Raw genomic sequence first — 23,133 nt, 5'->3', positions numbered from 1 at the left:
GTAGCGTTTTTGAAACATGTTAAAAAACTGCAAGTCACCGGATCCGCACTATAACGCATGCAAACGCAGGTGAACGGATGTTAACGCGAGTCCATTGCAAATGCATTGAAATGAAAACGCATTTGCACTGGATCCGTACTTCCGCTAAAATAACGTTTTCAACGGATGTTAAAAAGACGTAGTGTGAAACCAGCCTAAACTGTTATTCTTGATAAAGGCTGAAGTATAGCCAAATCATTGCATCTTGGATTTAAAAATACGGTAGTTGTTTGAAGCATCCATTGGAGTGCTGCATCTGCTAATGTGTATGACACAACACAGGAAAATAGAGAATAAGGAACAGGCCATTTTGATAGCAGAACCATTATTGAATTAAATGTAATAAAAAAAAAATAGCTACTATACTACATTCTTAACCTCTTTTGTTTGCATCTTTGATTTCTTAAATATATATTTTTTCATATTTTTTAATTACTTTTAATTACTTCTTCTTTCGCACCTGTTACAAAACAAAAATGTGTGGCTTTGGAGGTTAAACTGTCTAATGTTAAAAGGGTTGTCTGATATAGAAACATTTTTTCTTAAAGACGTTTTCCACTACTACCGTGTTTCCCCGAAAGTAAGACAGTGTCATACATTCTTTTTACCCCCAAAAGTCCCACTATGTCTTACTTTCGGGGTATGTCTTGTATTGGGAAAAAAATGTCGATTTTTGTTTTAACTATAAAATTAACATTTATTAACAACCTGACAGTATGGTATTCACCACAAAACAGTTTTATAAAAGCAAGTGCCAAGAATGTCTTGTTACAACCGTATCATGACGGTATTTCCATGTATAACATGTAAAACAATGAATAACGGTAAGAACGAACAGTCTAAATATGTTATACTGGAAGATAAAACAGATACAGCCTTCCATAGGGTTGCAGCCCCATACAGTATCCCACACAGTCTCCCATAGGGTTACAGCCCCATACAGTATCCCACACAGTCTCCCATAGGATTGCAGCCCCATACAGTATCCCACACAGCCTTCCATAGGGTTGCAGCCCCATACAGTATCCCACACAGTCTCCCATAGCGTTACAGCCCCATACAGTATCCCACACAGTCTCCCATAGGGTTACAGCCCCATACAGTATCCCACACAGCCTTCCATAGGGTTGCAGCCCCATACAGTATCCCACACAGTCTCCCATAGGGTTACAGCCCCATACAGTATCCCACACAGCCTTCCATAGGGTTGCAGCCCCATACAGTATCCCACACAGCCTTCCATAGGGTTGCAGCCCCATACAGTATCCCACACAGCCTCCCATAGGGTAACAGCCCCATACAGTATCCCACAGCAATCGCAGCAAGTCTCCATGCAATGTACCGTATGGGGACTTGCCGCGATTGCGCCGTAAGTGTACCGCAAGTTAAGGAAACTTTACATGGTGCATTTTGTGAATTGCTTACTTGGTACCGTAATGTCGATCGGATCAATTCCTCTGCGGTGCTGGGTAGAGGTGTGGCTTCTTCTTCCTCATGCAGGAGCTGCTGGGCCATTCAGAGGGGCCACCAGCGGCTGCACATGAGGGCACTGAGGCTGCCTGTTTTTGTATGTTGTCCATGGTCCTGATGGACCACGGACAACATTACTGCGTCTCCCTCGGCCTCCACATCCCTCCGCTCATTCCGCTCTAGATCCGTCCACATCCCACTCTAACCGTCCGCATCCCGTTAATTACCCGATGTGTACTCTGCTATGTGTGCAGGCAGCAGGGAGCCGGCTTCTGCGGACGCTGGTAACCACGGTAAACATCGGGTAACCAAGAAGCCCTTCCCTTGGTTACCGGATATTTACCTTCGTTACCAGCGTCCGCCGCTCTCACACTGCCAGTGCCGGCTCCCTGTTCCCTGCACACATAGCCACAGTACACATCGGGTTAATTACCCGATGTGTAGTCTGGCTATGTGTGCAGGGAGCAGGGGGCCGGCACTGACAGCTGAGAGGCGGACACTGGTAACGAAGGTAAATATAGGGTAACCAAGGGAAGGGCTTCTTGGTTACCCGATGTTTACCGTGGTTACCAGCGTCCGCAGAAGCCGGCTCCTGCTGCCTGCACATTTAGTTGTTGCTCTGTCTTTGTCACACACAGCGATGTGTGCTTCACAGCGGGAGAGCAACAACTAAAAAATGGTCCAGGACATTCAGCAACAACCAGCGACCTCACAGCAGGGGCCAGGTTGTTGCTGGATGTCACACTAAGCAACATCGCTAGCAAGTTGTGCCTCAGCAGCGATGTTGCTAGCGATGTTGCTTAGTGTGATGGTACCTTAAAGGCCCCGTCACACTAAGCAACATCGCTAGCAACATCACTGCTAACGAACAACTTTTGTGACGTTGCTAGCGATGTTGCTGTGTGTGACATCCAGCAACAACCTGGCCCCTGCTGTGAGGTCGTTGGTTGTTGCTGAATGTCCTGGGCCATTTTTTAGTTGTTGCTGTCCCGCTGTGAAGCACAGATCGCTGTGTGTGACAGCGAGACAGCAACAACTAAATGTGCAGGCAGCAGGAGCCGGCTTCTGCGGAGGCTGGTAACCACAGTAAACATCGGGTAACCAAGAAGCCCTGTCCTTGGTTACCCGATATTTACCTTTGTTACCAGCCTCCGCCGCTCTCACTGTCAGTGCCGGCTCCTGCTCTGTGCACATGTAGCTGCAGGACACATCGGGTTAATTAACCCGATGTGTGCTGTAGCTAGAAGAGCAGGGAGCCAGCGCTAAGCGATGTGCGCTGCTCCCTGCTCTGTGCACATTTAGCTGCAGCACACATCGGGTAATTAACCCAATGTGTGCTGTAACTAGGAGAGCAGGGAGCCAGCGCTCAGTGTGCGCTGCTCCCTGCTCTCTGCACGTGTAGTTCCGTGCGCTGGTAACCAAGGTAAATATCGGGTTGGTTACCCGATATTTACCTTAGTTACCAAGCGCAGCATCTTCCACGCGGCGCTGGGGGCTGGTCACTGGTTGCTGGTGAGCTCACCAGCAACTCGTGTAGCCACGCTCCAGCGATCCCTGCCAGGTCAGGTTGCTGGTGGGATCGCTGGAGCGTCGCAGTGTGACATCTCACCAGCAACCTCCTAGCAACTTACCAGCGATCCCTATCGTTGTTGGGATCGCTGGTAAGTTGCTTAGTGTGACTGGACCTTAAGGGGTGCTTCACACACAGCGAGATCGCTGCCGAGATCGCTGCTGAGTCACGCTTTTTGTGACGCAGCAGTGACCTCATTAGCGATCTCGCTGTGTGTGACAATGAGCAGCGATCTGGCCCCTGCTGCGAGATCGCTGCTCGTTACACACAGCCCTGGTTCGTTTTCTTCAAAGGCGCTCTCCCACTGTGACACACAGATCGCTGTGTGTGACAGCGAGAGAGCGACAAATGAAGCGAGCAGGGAGCAGGAGCCGGCGTCTGACAGCTGAGGTAAGCTTGTAACCAAGATAAACATCGGGTAACCAAGGTGGTTACCTGATATTTACCTTAGTTACCAGCCTCTGCAGCTCTCACGCTGCCTGTGCTGCCGGCTCCGGCTCTCTGCACATGTAGCTGCTGTACACATCGGGTTAATTAACCCGATGTGTACAGCAGCTAGGAGAGCAAGGAGCCAGCGCTCAGTGTGCGCGGCTCCCTGCTCCCTGCACACACAGCTAAGCGGTGTGCGCTGGTAACTAATGTAAACATCGGGTAACCATACCCGATGTTTACCTTAGTTACCAGTCTCCGCAGCTTCCAGACGGCGGCTCCGTGCAAGCGCAGGGTCGCTTGCACGTCGCTGCTGGCTGGGGGCTGTTCACTGGTCGCTGGTGAGATCTGCCTGTTTGACAGCTCACCAGCGACCATGTAGCGATGCAGCAGCGATCCTGACCAGGTCAGGTCGCTGGTCGGATCGCTGCTGCATCGCTAAGTGTGAAGGTACCCTAAGTCTCTATGAGTTTCCACATCTTGATTTTTGCCCATTCCTCAAGGCAAAACTACTCCAACTCTTTCAGGTGAGATAAATTTCTATTGTGAACAACAATCTTCAAGTCAGATGTTCAATTGGATTAAGGTCTGGACTTTGATTAGGCCTCACCAATACATTTAGGGGTGCTTCACACACAGCGAGCTCACTGCCGAGATCGCTGCTGAGTCACGCTTTTTGTGACGCAGCAGTGACCTCATTAGCGATCTCGCTGTGTGTGACAATGAGCAGCGATCTGGCCCCTGCTGCGAGATCGCTGCTCGTTACACACAGCCCTGGTTCGTTTTCTTCAAAGGCGCTCTCCCACTGTGACACACAGATCGCTGTGTGTGACAGCGAGAGAGCGACAAATGAAGCGAGCAGGGAGCAGGAGCCGGCGTCTGACAGCTGAGGTAAGCTTGTAACCAAGATAAACATCGGGTAACCAAGGTGGTTACCCGATATTTACCTTAGTTACCAGCCTCTGCAGCTCTCACGCTGCCTGTGCTGCCGGCTCCGGCTCTCTGCACATGTAGCTGCTGTACACATCGGGTTAATTAACCCGATGTGTACAGCAGCTAGGAGAGCAAGGAGCCAGCGCTGAGCAGTGTGCGCGGCTCCCTGCTCTCTGCACATGTAGCTGCTGTACACATCGGGTTAATTAACCCGATGTGTACAGCAGCTAGGAGAGCAAGGAGCCAGCGCTGAGCAGTGTGCGCGGCTCCCTGCTCTCTGCACATGTAGCTGCATTACACATCGGGTTAATTAACCCGATGTGTACTGTAGCTAGGAGAGCAAGGAGCCAGCGCTCAGTGTGCGCGGCTCCCTGCTCCCTGCACACACAGCTAAGCGGTGTGCGCTGGTAACTAATGTAAACATCGGGTAACCATACCCGATGTTTACCTTAGTTACCAGTCTCCGCAGCTTCCAGACGGCGGCTCCGTGCAAGCGCAGCGTCGCTTGCACGTCGCTGCTGGCTGGGGGCTGTTCACTGGTCGCTGGTGAGATCTGCCTGTTTGACAGCTCACCAGCGACCATGTAGCGATGCAGCAGCGATCCTGACCAGGTCAGATCGCTGGTCGGATCGCTGCTGCATCGCTAAGTGTGAAGGTACCCTTACACATTTCCCCTTAAACCACTTGAGTGTTGCTTTAGCAATACCTTTTGGGTCATTGTCTTGTTGGAAGGTGAACATCTGTCCCAGTCTCAAATTATTGACAGACAGGTTTTGCTCAAGAATATCCCTGTATTTCGCACCATCCATCTTTCCCTTGACGCAGACCATTTTCCCTGTCTCTGCTGCTGAAAAACATCCCCACAGCATGATGCTTCCACCACCATGTTTCACTGTGAGGATGGTGTTATTAGGTGATGAGCTGTGTTGGTTTGGATCCAAACATACTGTTTACCTTAGTAGCCAAAAAGTTCAATTTTGGTATCATCTGACCGCAGCACCTTCTTCCATACATTTAGGGAGTCTCCCACATGTCCTTTGGCAAACTCAAAAAAAACCTTCCAATTTTTGGCTGCAAGTAAAGGCATTTTTCTAGCCACTCTTCCATAAAGGCCAGATCTATGGAGTGTACCGCTTATCGTGGTCGTATGGACAGATACTCCAGTCTCTGCTTGAGAACTCTGTTGCTCTCTGCTCTCTATGTTGCCTCTCTGATTAATAGCATCCTTGCCAGGGCTGAGAGTGTTGTTCGGCGTCCTTGTCTTGGCAAGTTTGTTGTGGCACCATGTTCTTTCCATTTGATGATAATGGATTTGATGGTGCTCTGGGGGATGATCAGAGATTGGGATATTTTTTTTTAGAACACAACCCTGACTTCTCAATAACTTTGTCTCTGACTATATGGAAAACTCCTGGTCTTCATGGTTTTGTTTGGTTAGTGGTGCAGGATAGATAGCAGAAGTATAATGGGAAAGTGTTAGTTAGGAAGAATTAAGGCCCTGTCACACACAGAGATAAATCTGCGGCAGATCTGTGGTTGCAGTGAAATTGTGGACAATCAGTGCCAGGATTGTGGCTGTGTACAAATCGAACAATATGTCCATGATTTCACTGCAACCACAGACAGCCAAAGATTTATCTTTGTGTGTGACGGGGCCTTTAAGATAAATGAAAGGTGGTCACATTAATAGAGGAAAACCCCTTTATTCTTTTCACAACACATGATGTACTGGGTACGTCATGGATCATGTCAGGGTAATACCCGCCAGCTGCCGCAGATCCTCGCACATGTCAGCTGAGTTGAACGGCTGACATGTGTACCTCCCAGGCATGAGTGGATCTGCGATCCACCCATGCCTGTTAACCCCTTACATTGGGCTGTCAAACTGTGCACTAGCTCCCAAGCCATCATCAGAAGTCATCACGTGGAGCCGATGGTTACCATGGTAGCACAGGGTCATGTGATGACTCCTGTAGCTATCATGAGTCACTTCCTCTTACTACTGGCAAAGCGCCGTGTGTGAGAGGACAACAGCATTTCAGCAGATCTCAGCTGTGTAGCTGTGATCTACAGAAATGAACAAGCAATCAGACTGTTGATCCTTATAGTCCCCTAGGGGGACTAGTAAAATAAAAAAAAGTAAAGAAAAGTTTTAAAAAAAATAAATAAATAAAAGTTCAAATCACCCCCCATTTGCCCCATTGAAAATGAAAGTGTTAAAAAAATAAAATATATACACATACTTGGTATCACTGCGTTCAGAAATGCCCAATCTATCAAAATATAAAATCAGTTAACCTGATCTGTAAACTGCGTAGCCGCAAAAAAATTCCAAACGACAAAATTTCATTTTTTCGTCAGCACAATTTTTGCCCAAAATGCAATAACTGACGATCAAAACGTAGCATTTGCGCAAAAATGGTGCCTTTGAAAAACATCAGCTCGAGACGCAAAAAATAAGCTGTCACTGAGCCCCAGACCCTGAAAAATGAGAACGCTATGGGTTTCGGAAAATAGCGCAAAAAGTGCAACACTTTTTTGGACAAACTTTTTAATTTTTTTTTAACCTCTTAGAGAAAAGTAAACCTATACATATTTGGTATCTACAAACTCGTACTGACCTGAGGCATCAAACTGAGACATCAGTTTTACCATGTAGTGAACACGGTGAGTAAAATATCCCAAAAATAATTTTGCGGTCGCACTTTTTTGGAATTTTTCCGTAGTAGGAGGTTTTTTTCCGTTTTTCAGTACATTACAGTGGAACCTCGCTTAACGAGTAACCCAGTTAATGAAAAATTTGCTTAACAAGCAAAGCTTTCTGTAAACTTGTAACACGGTTTATGACAAAGCTTTTCTGTACGAGCAAAATACAGCACACACTTCCGGTTCCGTACATCCACCGCGCTCTAACCCACTCTTGCAGTCCAAACAAACACACACAAGCACACACAAACACACACAAACAAACAGGCACGCACACACATACAGTATTCTTCCGTTCCATCACCGGCCTCATGGTTCTTGTAGTAGATCCAGGAGGCTGGCGATGGAACGGATGGTAAGGTGACCATAATATGTGTACCTTCCGTTCCATCGCCGGCCTCCTGGGTCCTGTATTTCGCCGGTATAGGCTGTGTATCGGCAAGCCTCGCGACGAGGCAGGAACTTCCTCTGTCAGCCGCTACTCAAAGGCAGCGCGCTGACGAATCAGAGGCAAGCGTCTCCTGCCTTTGACGTCAGCACTCTGAGTGCGGAAGTTCGGGAAGTTCCTCCCTCGTCGTGATGGTAACCCGATACACAGCCCGCACTAGCAAACAGCAAGTCCCAGGAGACCGGGGATGGAACGGAAGGTAAGGTGAGCATAATATGTGCGTGTGCATGCTTGCTTGTGTGTGTTTGTGTGTGTTTGTGTGAGCTTGTGTGTGTTTGTGTGTGTATGTGTGTGTTTGTGTGAGCTTGTGTGTGTTTGTGTGAGCTTGTGTGTGTTTGTGCATGTGTGGAATGGCACAATAGGGGACCAGGATGGGACATTTAACAAGTTGTGGAACGAATCATCTGCATTGCAATGATTTCCTATGGGAAATCTTGCTTTGCTGAACGAGTAACTTGGTTAACAAGCACAGTCCCAGACCGGATTGTTCTCGTTAACCAAGGTTCCACTGTATATGGTAAAACTCATGGTTTCATTTAAAAGTATAACTCATACCGCAAAAAATAAGCCGCCATATGGCAAGATTGACAGAAATATAAAAAAGTGCGGATCTCGGAAGAAGGGGAGCAAAAAAGCCCCAGAAAAAGGAAAATCAACCAGAGGGGAAGGGGTTTAGTAAAAACAGTGACATACTAACTTTCCAGCACCCAGTGGATCCAGCGGAGGTCACTCCAGAGGTCTGCTTTGGTTCCAAAAGTGATGATAGACTGCAGGAGTTCTTTGTTTCAAGCACAGCAAACACAGACCTCTGGAGCAGCCTGCACCAAATCTGTGGAGGCGCTGGAAGGTGCATATACTACTGTTTTTTATCTCAAGCATATTCATGCCTTTGGAAAAAAAAATTAAGAATAAAAATTATATTGAACAGCCGCTTTCAAATGTTTATTGTTTTTAGACCTTATGGCATGTTAATATACACATATTAACATATTCCAGAACCAATTAACATTAAGATTATTTTGTAATATTGTTTCAATATGTCATTCTCGTGCCATAAACTAGGAATTCTGTCCTCATCCAAGAACATGACTGACCTAGTAATAGGCCATTTTTAGTACATATGGAGGGAAGTTAATTACTTCTTTAAATCACCCCCCCCCCTTTCCTTTTGTTTTTTACTCCTTCCCCCTCTATCAAAGATTGACGCCTTGGGCGAGTCTTGTGCTGTTATCTGATTGTTCTCCTCTACTGTATTATATATCTTTCATTTTCCTGTTCCACCTGAATGTCACATGCATAGTTAACAGCTAAATGTTTACTTTTCACATTAGAAATCGGGTGGTTTCACTACGTCAATATGCTAAAAATGAAATGGGGGTGGGGGGGGGACAGAGGCTTTAGAGAATTGTATGCAAGCTGGTGGTAGATTTATATTTTTAACTTTATAACCTATCCACACAAAAATTATGCAAAAAAAAAGATATTTAAGGAGGTTAAAGATTTAGACTCCAAGTATACATTTTATTCTAACAGTACTATCTACAATATAGTGTTTAAAGGGAATCTGTAAGCAGGTATTTGCTATGTAATCTGAGGACAGTAGGGGTAAAAGAATGATTTCAGCAATGTGTCTCTGTGCTTTTGTTTACTTGCAATGATTGTTTTAGCACCAGGACCTGATCATTGCTTGGACTACAAAAGCCCTTGAGCATTGGTTCGCAATGCCTCTTCCTCTGACAAGCAGCGATGTCTCAATTTCTGACACTGCTGTTGGCTCATCCTCAGGATTATCTGAACACTTCAAGGAGTTCCACCAGTGTATTACCACTTCCCTATCTGTCAAAGGTATTGAGCGAGTCAGCAAGCCCAAAAGAGCCGGGGATTTTCACAAAATGCTTCTCAATAGGGAAGCGTACTACTGGATACTGCAATTAAATGCGCGTTGTCCAGTAGAGGTAAACTATGTTTTTTCTGAGATTTATTTTTGCTTTGCCACCATGTTTGGAATTGTAACATTTACTTTTGCATCTGTTTCATGTATTTTCCGTCATGATAATATTTTGTCTGTTATATCAACTTCTGTATTTGCTTCATTATTATGATTGCATATACCTTTCGATTGGTAGGTTATATGTTATTGTGTCGCTTTCTATGGATTCGTCTTCCACTGGTATCTGTGGTGCTCCTTGTGTAGATGGTCATTGATGTTTAGTCCATTACATATTGTCATATGAAAGGGAAGTACCTTATACTGCTTATGTCATTTAAAAAGAAAAATCAGACAACAAAACGTCCTTATTCAAGAATTATTTTTTTTTTCATAAAATCACAACTTTTATTCATAGCCTAAGTTCACACTTCAGTTGTTTTGCATCAGTCACAATCCGTAGCCTTGAGGAATTACGGTATCCTGCAAAATATTTTGCAGGAATCCTGTTTTCCCCCATAGGCTTCTATTAGTGACGGATTGTTTGTCTGATGATGCTGCGTTGCATCCGCTGCGTCGCGGTCAGTCGTTTTTTAACTGACCGCCGGGCGGGAGCAACGCAGCATGTAACTTTTTTTAGCAGCGCGATCCGTAGGATTTTGCTGCGCATGCGCTCTCTGGCTCCCCGCCCCCGTAACCAGGATAAACATCGGGTAACCAAGCAATGCGCTTTGGTTAGTTACCCGATATTTACAGTGGTTACGGGTGCACGGAGCCCACGCTAAGCTGGTATCCAAGATAAATATCGGGTAACCAAGCAAAAAGTGCTTTGCTTTTAGTTACCCGATATTTACCCTGGATACAGTGTGCAAGGAGGCCGACACTTCCCCACTCGGCTCCGCCCCCTCCCGCACTCCGCATGTGTACACACGCATGTAGACACACACACACACACACACTCACACTCACTCACTCACACTCACTCACTCACCTGTCCCCAGCCATGCAGACCGCGGCACTGACGTCCTCAGCTCCGCCCCCGAACTCTGCCCCCCGAACTCCGCCCCCAGCATACAACGGAGTCCGACAAAGAAATTATTTTCTTTGTCAGCGTTGTCATCCGTTGTACAACGCATCAGTCACATGCGTCAACAACGCATGTGACTGATGCAAAACAACTGAAGTGTGAACTTAGCCTTAGCCTTACAGAAGCAAACCTTCCTTAGTCATAACCAACTATTAATAAGGACAAGTATGATCAAAACGCGTGAGGTTATTGCCTTGGACTTTATTCATAAATTTCTCAGACTACATTCTATAACATGAATATGAATTGTAATAAATTGAAGATTTAACTATGTAGATGATGACTAGATAGACTATCCATTACTAATTTAGTTGTTTCTTTCTATTTGAAAATTCATTGGTTCCTAATCTCTTGGTGACTCCCTGTGAATTACATCGCCATCCCAGTCACTAGAACTGCCTGCATGATTAGGTTGTACTATTGAAGTATTGAATTACTGTGGAAGGGAAGCAAAATCTTCTATTGTAGTTACTGATGATGACTATACAGCTTCTGTAACACACTTAAAGTGAAGCATATCACAGTTCTGCCTATTTTGTTTAGGCAACTACAGACAAGGATAGTTAGGGTACCTTCACACTAAGGGGTGCTTCACACACAGCGAGCTCACTGCCGAGATCGCTGCTGAGTCATGCTTTTTGTGACGCAGCAGTGACCTCATTAGCGATCTCGCTGTGTGTGACACTGAGCAGCGATCTGGCCCCTGCTGCGAGATCGCTGCTCGTTACACACAGCCCTGGTTCGTTTTCTTCAAAGGCGCTCTCCCGCTGTGACACACAGATCGCTGTGTGTGACAGCGAGAGAGCGACAAATGAAGCGAGCAGGGAGCAGGAGCCGGCGTCTGACAGCTGAGGTAAGCTTGTAACCAAGATAAACATCGGGTAACCAAGGTGGTTACCCGATATTTACCTTAGTTACCAGCCTCTGCAGCTCTCACGCTGCCTGTGCTGCCGGCTCCGGCTCTCTGCACATGTAGCTGCTGTACACATCGGGTTGATTAACCCGATGTGTACAGCAGCTAGGAGAGCAAGGAGCCAGCGCTAAGCAGTGAGCGCGGCTCCCTGCTCTCTGCACATGTAGCTGCATTACACATCGGGTTAATTAACCCGATGTGTACAGCAGCTAGGAGAGCAAGGAGCCAGCGCTTAGTGTGCGCGGCTCCCTGCTCCCTGCACACACAGCTAAGCGGTGTGCGCTGGTAACTAATGTAAACATCGGGTAACCATACCCGATGTTTACCTTAGTTACCAGTCTCCGCAGCTTCCATACGGCGGCTCCGTGCAAGCGCAGCGTCGCTTGCACGTCGCTGCTGGCTGGGGGCTGTTCACTGGTCGCTGGTGAGATCTGCCTGTTTGACAGCTCACCAGCGACCATGTAGCGATGCAGCAGCGATCCTGACTAGGTCAGATCGCTGGTCGGATCGCTGCTGCATCGCTAAAGTGCTTCACCATATCAGTTAGAGATGATACTGACTCCAGATACAAAAGAGATGCTCTACTGGGAAGCATGGTGGCTCAGTGGTTAGCACTGCACGGTGGCTCAGTAGTTAGCAGTGCAGTCTTGCAGTGCTGCGGTCCTGGGTTCAAATCTCACCAAGGACAACATCTGCAAGGAGTTTGTATGTTCTCCCCGGGTTCTCCGGTTTCCTTCCACACTCTAAAAACATAGTGATAGGGACTCTGGATTGTGAGCCCCAATGGGGACAGTGTTGCCAATCTATGTAAAGTGTTGTGGAATTAATAGCGCTATATAAATTAATAAATATTATTATTATTACTGATGCATCTTGGAATTGATTGCAGAGCATAAAGAAAAATAAAGTGTAAGGGTAAGTTCACACAGTGCGTTTTTCGCGGCGTTTTTGCGCAGTTTTCGGGTGCATTTTTGATTAGAAAACTGCATGACTTTGCTTCCCCAGCGAAGTCTATGAGTTTTCATTTTTGCTGTTTGCACACAGCGTTTTTTTTCAGCTGCGTTTTTGTGGTGCCACAAAAACGCAGCATGTCAATTATTCCCGCGTTTTTCACTGCGCTTTTCATCCATTGAGTGCAATGGGATGTTGAAAGACGCAATGAGAAACGCAAATAGGTGCGTTTTGGTGCGTTTTAGTGCGTTTCTAAGACCAAAAACGCAGCTATAAACGCAGGATGTGGGTAGTAAAGTGACATGTACAGGAAGAGGATTCCTTCTGTCAGTAAACACAGAAGCGTGAATCCTCCCGATACTGTCACCGCTGCGTCCACCTCCAATCCTGTGCATGTATGCTGCCGTGCGGCGCCATGTCTGGGCGGGAGGTGGAGGCAGCTGCGAAATCAAAAGTGAACAGTAGAAAAAAAAAGTCATACTCACCTGTCTGCAGGGTCCCGGTGCCATGCCCGCTCCCAGATCCTCCTCCCGGTACCGCCGCTCCGGGTGTGTGCAGTCTCCCCGGGTACGTACAGTCAGGGCCAGAAATATTTGGACAGTGACACAAGTTTTGTTATTTTAGCTGTTTACAAAAACATGTTCAGAAATACCATTATATATATATAATATGGGCTGAAAGTGCACACTCCCAGCTGCAATATGAGAGTTTTCACATCCAAATCGGAGAAAGGGTTTAGGAATCATAGCTCTGTAATGCATAGCCTCCTCTTTTTCAAGGGACCAAAAGTAAATGGACAAGGGAGTCTAAGGGCTGCAATTAACTCTGAAGGCGTCTCCCTCGTTAACCTGTAATCAATGAAGTAGTTAAAAGGTCTGGGGTTGATTACAGGTGTGTGGTTTTGCATTTGGAAGCTGTTGCTGTGACCAGACAACATGCGGTCTAAGGAACTCTCAATTGAGGTGAAGCAGAACATCCTGAGGCTGAAAAAAAAGAAAAAATCCATCAGAGAGATAGCAGACATGCTTGGAGTAGCAAAATCAACAGTCGGGTACATTCTGAGAAAAAAGGAATTGACTGGTGAGCTTGGGAACTCAAAAAGGCCTTGGCGTCCACGGATGACAACAGTGGTGGATGATCGCCGCATACTTTCTTTGGTGAAGAAGAACCCGTTCACAACATCAACTGAAGTCCAGAACACTCTCAGTGAAGTAGGTGTATCTGTCTCTAAGTCAACAGTAAAGAGAAGACTCCATGAAAGTAAATACAAAGGGTTCACATCTAGATGCAAACCATTCATCAATTCCAAAAATAGACAGGCCAGAGTTAAATTTGCTGAAAAACACCTCATGAAGCCAGCTCAGTTCTGGAAAAGTATTCTATGGACAGATGAGACAAAGATCAACCTGTACCAGAATGATGGGAAGAAAAAAGTTTGGAGAAGAAAGGGATCGGCACATGATCCAAGGCACACCACATCCTCTGTAAAACATGGTGGAGGCAACGTGATGGCATGGGCATGCATGGCTTTCAATGGCACTGGGTCACTTGTGTTTATTGATGACATAACAGCAGACAAGAGTAGCCGGATGAATTCTGAAGTGTACCGGGATATACTTTCAGCCCAGATTCAGCCAAATGCCGCAAAGTTGATCGGACGGCGCTTCATAGTACAGATGGACAATGACCCCAAGAATACAGCCAAAGCTACCCAGGAGTTCATGAGTGCTAAAAAGTGGAACATTCTGCAATGGCCAAGTCAATCACCAGATCTTAACCCAATTGAGCATGCATTTCACTTGCTCAAATCCAGACTTAAGACGGAAAGACCCACAAACAAGCAAGACCTGAAGGCTGCGGCTGTAAAGGCCTGGCAAAGCATTAAGAAGGTGGAAACCCAGCGTTTGGTGATGTCCATGGGTTCCAGACTTAAGGCAGTGATTGCCTCCAAAGGATTCGCAACAAAATATTGAAAAAAAAAATATTTTGTTTGGGTTTGTCCAATTACTTTTGACCTCCTAAAATGTGGAGTGATTGTAAAGAAATGTGTACAATTCCTACAATTTCTATCAGATATTTTTGTTCAAACCGTTACAATCTGCACTTGAATTCTGTTGTAGAGGTTTCATTTCAAATCCAATGTGGTGGCATGCAGAGCCCAACTCGCGAAAATTGTGTCACTGTCCAAATATTTCTGGACCTAACTGTATGCCTGCCCGTTTAACCTATCAGCGGATGCATCAGGAGACTTCAGCACATAAGTGAGTATTTTTTTTTTTTTTTTGCACCGATGCATCTGCTGATTGTATAAACGGCTTTTATGCAATCAGCTGATGTGTGATGTAATTCAGGCACTTGATCCTGACACATCATCTGATCACTTTGCCTTCCAGCAAACCGATCAGATGATATTGGATCTGGATTGGACGGCGCGGGACCCTTGACCCAGGATTACTGCGGAGGGGGGTTCTTTATTTCAATAAAGATGGAGTCACTAATTGTGTTGTGTTTTATTTCTACTAAAAATATTTTTCTGTGTGTTGTGTTTTTTTTATTTTTACTAGAAATTCATGGTGGCCATGTCTAATATTGGCGTGACACCATGAATTTCGGGCTTAGGGACAACTGATAATATACAGCTAGCCCTAACCCTATTATTACCCAGTGAGCCACCCGGCATCAGGGCAGCTGGAAGAGTTGGAGAGTTAGAGCTTTCTATGAAAGCGCCATTTTCTGGGGTGGCTGCGGACTGCAATTCGCAGCGGGGGTGCCCAGAAAGCATGGGCACCCTGCACTGTGGATTCCAATCCCCAGCTGCCTAGTTGTACCCGGCTGGACAGAAAAATTAGGCGAAGCTCACGTCATTTTTTTTTTTAATTATTTCATGAAATTCATGAAATAATTAAAAAAAAGGGCTTCTCTATATTGTTGGTTCCCAGCCGGGTACAAATAGGCAGTTGGGGGCAGCTAGCCTACAAAAATATGGCGAAGCCCACGTCATTTTTTTTGTTTGGGGGGGCAAAGAAATCCTGCATACAGTCCTGGAAGGAGGATGCTGAGCCTTGTAGTTCGACAGCTGCTGTCTGCTCTCCTGCATACACTATTGGATGGAGGATGCTGAGCCTTGTAGTTCGACAGCTGCTGTCTTCTCTCCTGCATACACTATTGGATGGAGGATGCTGAGCCTTGTAGGTCTGCTCCCCCTGACTCTCCCTCCAGCATACAGTCCTGGATGGAGCATGCTGAGCCTTGTAGTTCTGCAGCTGCTGTCTGCTCTCCTGCATACACTATTGGATGGAGTATGCTGAGCCTTGTAGTTCTGCAGCTGTCTGCTCTCCTGCATACACTAGTGGAGAATGAAGAACATATCGAAGAAGGAAATGACATCAGACCTTTTTTTTTTGTTCACTGATAAAAAACGCTTAAAGACGCAGTGAGCAAAAGCGCAGCAAAACGCAGCAAAAAATGCACCAAATCATGGCAAAAACGCGTGCGTTTTTGGCCGCTTTTTTTGACGCGGGTGCGTTTATGTGCGGTTTTTGCCGCAAAAAACGCACAAAAACGCAGCTTCAAAAAAACGCAGTGTGTGAACCTAGCCTAAGAAGGTATCAATAGAGGCTAAGAGAATAAGGAGGAGGCCGAACTGCATGGATGTGCACTATGTGTAAAAAGTCCAGAGTTTGATAGACAATCAGGTGAGGAGTGCAGGGGTGTAATTTTTCTGGACTGCTGCTTTATGTATGTGGTACCTGTTGGGTTGCCTCATTAGTAAAATAAGGCATTTTTTCACTTTGTTTTACTTTACGCTATATTGTGTTGAATTTCTATTGTGTTTAGAGTCAATGCTTATGTTTACAGTTGTCAAAAAAATAGAGTAGACTAAAATAGCACTTAAAGGGAACCTGTCAGGTGCAATATGCATCAAGAACCATGAGCAGTTTTGGGTGCATATTGCTAATCCCTGCCTAACCGTCCCTGTATACACTAGCATAGACAAAGAGATCTTTAGAAAAAGTATTTCTAAAGATCCTTTATAATATGTTAATGATGCCTGGGACTAGTCACAAGGGTGTTATATCCCCTGACTTGTCCACCCTCTTAGCATGTTAGTAAGCCCACAGGGACGTACTAATATGCTATTCAATGCAGTGTCACGAGTGGTTTCGCACGTACCTGTGTTTGCTGTGACCACGCTTCTGACTGCTGGGTACTTTCCAGTCATGCGCAGTGTGAAGCCGGGTGTACGCGTCCCGGCTTCAGAGGGTTCCACTGCACATGATTGGAAGTGCCAAGCGTTCAAAAGCGTGAACACAGGTATGCGCGAAACCGCTTGTGACGCTGCATTGAATAGCATGTTAGTACACTCCTGTGGGCGTATTACCATGCTAAGAGGGCAGCTAGTCGGGGGATATAACGGCCTTGCGACTAGTCCCTGTGCTCCTTAACATACGATAAAAGATCTTTAGAAAAACTTTTTCTAAAGATCTCTTTATCTATGCTACTAGATACAGGGATGGTTAGGGATTAGCAATATACACCCAGAACTGCTCGTGGCTCTGGGTGTATATTGCACCTGACAGCTTAACTTTATTCAATTTTAACCTGATTTAATAGAACAACATGGAGAAAGTAAAGGCCACATTACATGCAACGACATCGCTAACGAGATGTCATTGGGGTCATGGAATTCGTGACGCACATCCAACCTCGTTAGCGACGTCGTTGCGTGTGAAACGTACGAACGACCGCTAACAATCAAAAATACCCACCATATCGTTGACACGTCGTTCTAATCTCAAATATCGTTGCTGTTGCAGGTACGATGTTGTTCGTCGTTCCTGCGGCAGCACACATCGCTATGTGTGACACCGCAGGAACGATGAACAACATTGTACCTGCGGCCGCCGGCAATGAGGAAGGAGGTAGGTGGGATGTTACGCCCCGCTCATCTCCGCCCCTCCGCTTCTATTGGTCGGCCGCTTAGTGACGCTGCTGTGATGCCGAACGAACCTCCCCCTTAGAAAGGAGGCGGTTCGCCGGCCACAGCGACGTCGCTAGGCAGGTAAGTATGTGTGACGGGTGTTAGTGATGTTGTGCGCCACGGGCAGCGATTTGCCCCGTAACGCGCTACTGACGGGGCGGGTGCTTACACCAGCGACATCGCGTGTAAAGTGGCCTTTAGTTATAGTCTCTCTGGAGCTGCTCACGTTCAGTCGTTTTCATCAGTGTCTTGCAGGGGGCTGAAACAGTAATATATCTGCAGATCAGTAGCATTTTTAGAGCATTTAAAAGGTTTTTTTTAATATAAATTTTTGTCTGAATTTATTTTTTTTTGTTTGCAATTTTTCTTGCACAAGATTATCCCCCCTTGTCTTCTATCTGCTCTTTTCCAAGACTACAAAGCTAAAGAGTTCCTAAAAGGTCAACGCTTTATCTTTGAGTGCAATTACTGCTGAAGACGTGTAAATTAGTGTAGATTTTGCTAATCCCATCAAGTGGATTAAAGATTCTGCAGCCAACCTATGCCAGATAGAAACTCCTGCAAAGATGATCTTCCACAGCTTGTGGATGTCACAATTTTCAGATATATATTTTTAAAATATTTAGAAAACGTATCATTTCCTTCACTTTGCAAATACTTGCTATTTTCTGTTTTATATTTCACGTAAAATCCTAGTAAAAGACATTTAAGTTTGTGGATGTAACATGAAAAAATATGGAATAGTTCACAGGATGGATTGACATGTTAATGATATGCAAATAATGGAAAAATAATGGAAACATTTTCTAAACATCTTGATTTATTCAGTGTCAACTATAAGCACGTGCAGAAATACATGCACTTACATGCCTTGACATGCTATCAATGCGATTATTAGTGGTTATCTGAGAAGTGTTTGTCACACATCAAGATCCACTTCTGGCAGCTCCCTTTGCAATTATCAAGTAATGATGTCCTACATGTGCTCAATCCGAGGCAAGACCAGAGACTCTGCAGGCCATGGTAGCACATTTAGAGCATGCAGACTGCTCACAATTCGCAAAAGCAATATGCGATCTGGCATTATCATGTTGATAACAGCTTAAGGGATCCTTTTGAGAAATGGCCGTACCACTGCTTCCACAACCAAATCAATGTACCACCAAGCTGTTCGTGAATGAAAACTAGGTGTCCAGTTACTTTACATTTTGCCACCTCACACCATAATTCCATTAGTAAGAACAACTTGACATTTCCTTGTGAAGGCCTCTTCATGGCATTGCCCACATGGTCTCCAGACCAATCTCCAGCTATCACTGCATCCAGGACTTAAGTGGAACTCATCATTGACAAGGATAGACCTCCATTCTAGCCTCCATTGCAGGCATACTCTGCACCATGATAGCCTTTTAGAACAGAGGTGTGAGGTCAGTGGACACCTATAGCCGAACTTCTGGCTCGTAGTTCAATGTCATCCAAATTCCACCTGATAGTTTGTGTAGACACTGTTGATGCTTTAAAGCATAAAGGGTACGTCTCACGAAGCGACATCGCTAGCGACATCGCTGCTGTGTCACGATTTTTGTGACGCAACAGCGATCTTGCTAGCGATGTCACTGTGTGTGACATCCAGCAACAACCTGGCCCCTGCTGTGAGGTCGTTGGTTGTTGCTGAATGTCCTGGGCCATTTTTTAGTTGTTGCTTTCCCGCTGTGAAGCACACATCGCTGTGTGTGACAGCGAGAGAGCAACAACTAAATGTGCAGTGAGCAGGGAGCCGGCTTCTGCGGATGCTGGTAACCACGGTAAACATCGGGTAACCAAGAAGCCCTTACCTTGGTTACCCGATGTTTACCTTCGTTACCAGCGTCCGCCGCTCTCAGCTGTCAGTGCCGGCTCCCTGCTCTCTGCACACGTAGCTTGAGTACACATCGGGTAATTAACCCGATGTGTACTGTGGCTAGGAGTGCAGAGAACAGGAGCCGGCACTGACAGTGGAGAGTGGCGGACGCTGGTAACGAAGGTAAATATCGGGTAACCAAGGTAAGGGCTTCTTGGTTACCCGATGTTTACTGTGGTTACCAGCGTCCGCAGAAGCCGGCTCTTGCTGCCTGCACACGTAGCAGAGTACACATCGGGTAATTAACCCGATGTGTACTGTGGCTAGGTGTGCAGGGAGCCAGCGCTAAGCAGTGTGCGCTGGTAACCAAGGTAAATATCGGGTTGGTTACCTAATATTTACCTTAGTTACCAAGCGCAGCATGCTTCCACGTGTAGCGACGCTCCAGCGATCCCTGCCAGGTCAGGTTGCTGGTGGGATCGCTGGAGCGTCGCTTAGTGTGACATCTCACCAGCGACCTCCTAGCAACTTACCAGCGACCTCCTAGCAACTTACCAGCGATCCCTATCAGGTTGTATCGTTGTTGGGATTGCTGGTAAGTTGTTTAGTGTGACTGGGCCTTTACTGATGAGATTCTGTGATGGAGGAAGGCGCTAGAGGCAGAGCTCCGCCCCCTCCTCCCTCTTTTATCTACATAGAATCTCATCAGTAACAAATACCATCTCCTATCTCAGTAATGGGAAAGTCTTCACTGAATACAGATGTTACCTCAGAAATGAGACTTTTCATAATGACTGATCAAACCTGTGAGAGAAACAAATTTGTCTGATAAGAAATACAGCTTTGGCAAAAATTAAGAGACCACTTCCAAATTTTCAGTTTTTCTGATTTTTCTCTTTATATTTTTGAGTAAAATGTAAATTGTTCTTTTATTCTTTAAACTACTGACAACATGTCTCCGAATTTCCAAGCAATAAATTTTGTATTTATTTTTAGAAAATGAGAAATGGTCAAAATAACAAAAAAAATGCATTGCTTTCAGACCTCAAATAATGCAAAGAAAACAAATCATTTAGAAACAACAATAATAATGTTTTAACTCAGGAAGAGTTCAGAAATCAATATTTTGTGCAATAACCATGATTTTTAATCACAGCTTTCATGCGTCTTGGCTGCTTTCCACCAGTCTTTCACAGTGCTTTTGGGTGACCTTATGCCACTCCTGGTGCAAAAATGTAAGCAGTTCTTCTTTGTTTGATGGTTTGTGACTATCCATCTTGCTCTTGATTACATTCCAGAGGTTTTCAATGGGGTTCAGGTCTGGAGATTGGGCTGGCCATGACAGGGACTTGATGTGGTGGCCCTTCATGCACACATTAATTGACCTAGCTGTGTGGCATGGCGCATAGTCCCGCTGGAAAAAACAGTCATCAGAGTTGGAAAACATTGCCTGAGCAGAAGAAAAAAACTGTTTTTCCAGGATAACCTTGTATGCAGCTTGATTCATAGCGTCTCTGGACTTGTCTCCCATCGTGCACAACTGAGACGTCATTGGTCTATAGCTGCTAGCAGCGGATCTTGATAATTTGTGTGCCCAAGTGCATACAACGTGCCAGAACATTCCTCAGCCAACCAGTTAATTATTAACTAGTTGTCTGAGGAATGTTCTGGCATGTTGCATGCACTTAGGCACACAAATCATCAAGATCCGCTGCGAGCAGCTACAGACCAATGACGTCTCAGTTGTGCACGATGGGAGACAAGTCCAGAGACGTTGATGATTGATAGCTTGTTAAAGAGTGTAAATAAGAGCATGTATCTCTGCATGTGGTGCTCATACACAATGCTGACTAAAGGCCCCGTCACACTAAGCAACATCGCTAGCAACATCGCTGCTAACGAACAACTTTTGTGACGTTGCTAGCGATGTTGCTGTGTGTAACATCCAGCAACAACCTGGCCCCTGCTGTGAGGTCGTTGGTTGTTGCTGAATGTCCTGGGCCATTTTTTAGTTGTTGCTGTCCTGCTGTGAAGCACAGATCGCTGTGTGTGACAGCGAGACAGCAACAACTAAATGTGCAGGCAGCAGGAGCCGGCTTCTGCAGAGGCTGGTAACCAATGTAAACATCGGGTAACCAAGAAGCCCTGTCCTTGGTTACCCGATATTTACCTTCGATACCAGCCTCCCCCGCTCTCACTGTCAGTGCCGGCTCCTGCTCTGTGCACATGTAGCTAGCTGCAGGACACATCGGGTTAATTAACCTGATGTGTCCTGCAGCTAGGAGAGCAAGGAGCCAGCGCTAAGCAGTGTGCGCTGCTCCCTGCTCTGTGCACATGGAGCTGCAGCACTGCCAGCACACATCGGGTAATTAACCCCATGTGTGCTGTAAGTAGGAGAGCAGGGAGCCAGCGCTAAGCATTGTGCGCTGCTCCCTGCTCTGTGCACATTTAGCTGCAGCATACATCGGGTAATTAACCCCATGTGTGCTGTAAGTAGGAGAGCAAGGAGCCAGCGCTAAGCATTGTGCGCTGCTCCCTGCTCTGTGCACATTTAGCTGCAGCATACATCGGGTAATTAACCCCATGTGTGCTGTAGCTAGGAGAGCAAGGAGCCAGCGCTCAGTGTGCGCTGCTCCCTGCTCTCTGCACGTGTAGCTCCGTGCAGTGGTAACCAAGATAAATATCGGGTTGGTTACCGATATTTACCTTAGTTACCAAGCGCAGCATCTTCCACGCTGCGCTGGGGGCTGGACACTGGTTGCTGGTGAGCTCACCAGCAACTCGTGTAGCCACGCTCCAGCGATCCCTGCCAGGTCAGGTTGCTGGTGGGATCGCTGGAGCGTCGCAGTGTGACAGCTCACCAGCAACCTCCTAGCAACTTACCAGCGATCCCTATCGTTGTTGGGATCGCTGGTAAGTTGCTTAGTGTGACGGTACCTTTAAGGTCCAGTCACACATAACGAGATCGTGAACGAGATCGCTACTACGTCACACTTTCTGGATCGTTTATGAGTCGTTGTTGAAATCGCATGTTGGGTGTCACACATAACGAGTTTATGAACGAGCATGCGTCCCGTATAACGATCTTTCAAATCGTTGGGACCCTGTCACACAGCAACTATGTTAACGATTCCAATCCCATTAGGGGCGTAGTAAAATGCAGTGAGTCACGTAGGCGTGCATTTGCGTCGTCAACGAAATCGTTAATAGGGTGTCAAACATACAGATTCATGCAGCCCAGCAGGACTCCAACGAGCCAAAAATGGCCCAAGCTGTTCGGCATCGATCAGCGATTTCGCAGCAGGGGGTGAATCGTTGGTACGTGTCAAACGTGACAAGATCGCAATTGAAGTCGTTCTTGCGTCACAGAAACTGTGACGTAGTAACGATCTCGTTTACGATCTCGTTATGTGTGAAGTGGCCTTAAATGGAGATGTTTTTAAAATGTTGTTTACATTATTTTAAATTTAAATTTTGAATATCATTAACATGTCTAGAGATCCTGTGATTTCCATAATTACACAACTTTTCATTGTTGCTGCTGCAATTTCAATGTTGCGGAGTACAATCATATCATTACGCTATTTTCATGAAGATTTGCGCAAGTTTGATCATTTCATCACTGACCTTCTACTATTCTGCAGTTACAGTCTGTACTTTACTCTACCCATCCTGTGATGTCCACAATTTATAGAATATTATATGTAATATGCGCAATAAAAGAATATGTAACAAATGTATTTTAGTAAACCTGACTTCTCTTACCAGGTAAAGTGTTGGCATCTGTACCACATTGTAGCTGCTGTTGCTGGATCTTTGTTATAAGTTATAAATGGAAA

General features: G+C 45.9%; 1 protein-coding gene across 4 annotated transcripts in view; it reads left to right on the top strand.

Moving 5' to 3' along the window:
• The window catches only part of COA1 (cytochrome c oxidase assembly factor 1), a 119,613-nt gene that overhangs the window by 82,246 nt on the left and 14,234 nt on the right, over positions 1–23,133 (top strand). The gene's annotated exons all lie outside the window — the stretch shown is intronic.

This window comes from Anomaloglossus baeobatrachus, chromosome 6 (genome assembly GCF_048569485.1).
Source record: "Anomaloglossus baeobatrachus isolate aAnoBae1 chromosome 6, aAnoBae1.hap1, whole genome shotgun sequence".
NCBI classification, from domain to species: domain Eukaryota; kingdom Metazoa; phylum Chordata; class Amphibia; order Anura; family Aromobatidae; genus Anomaloglossus; species Anomaloglossus baeobatrachus.
Note: the sequence above shows the minus strand (reverse complement) of the source record. Positions and strands in the feature narration are given on the sequence as shown.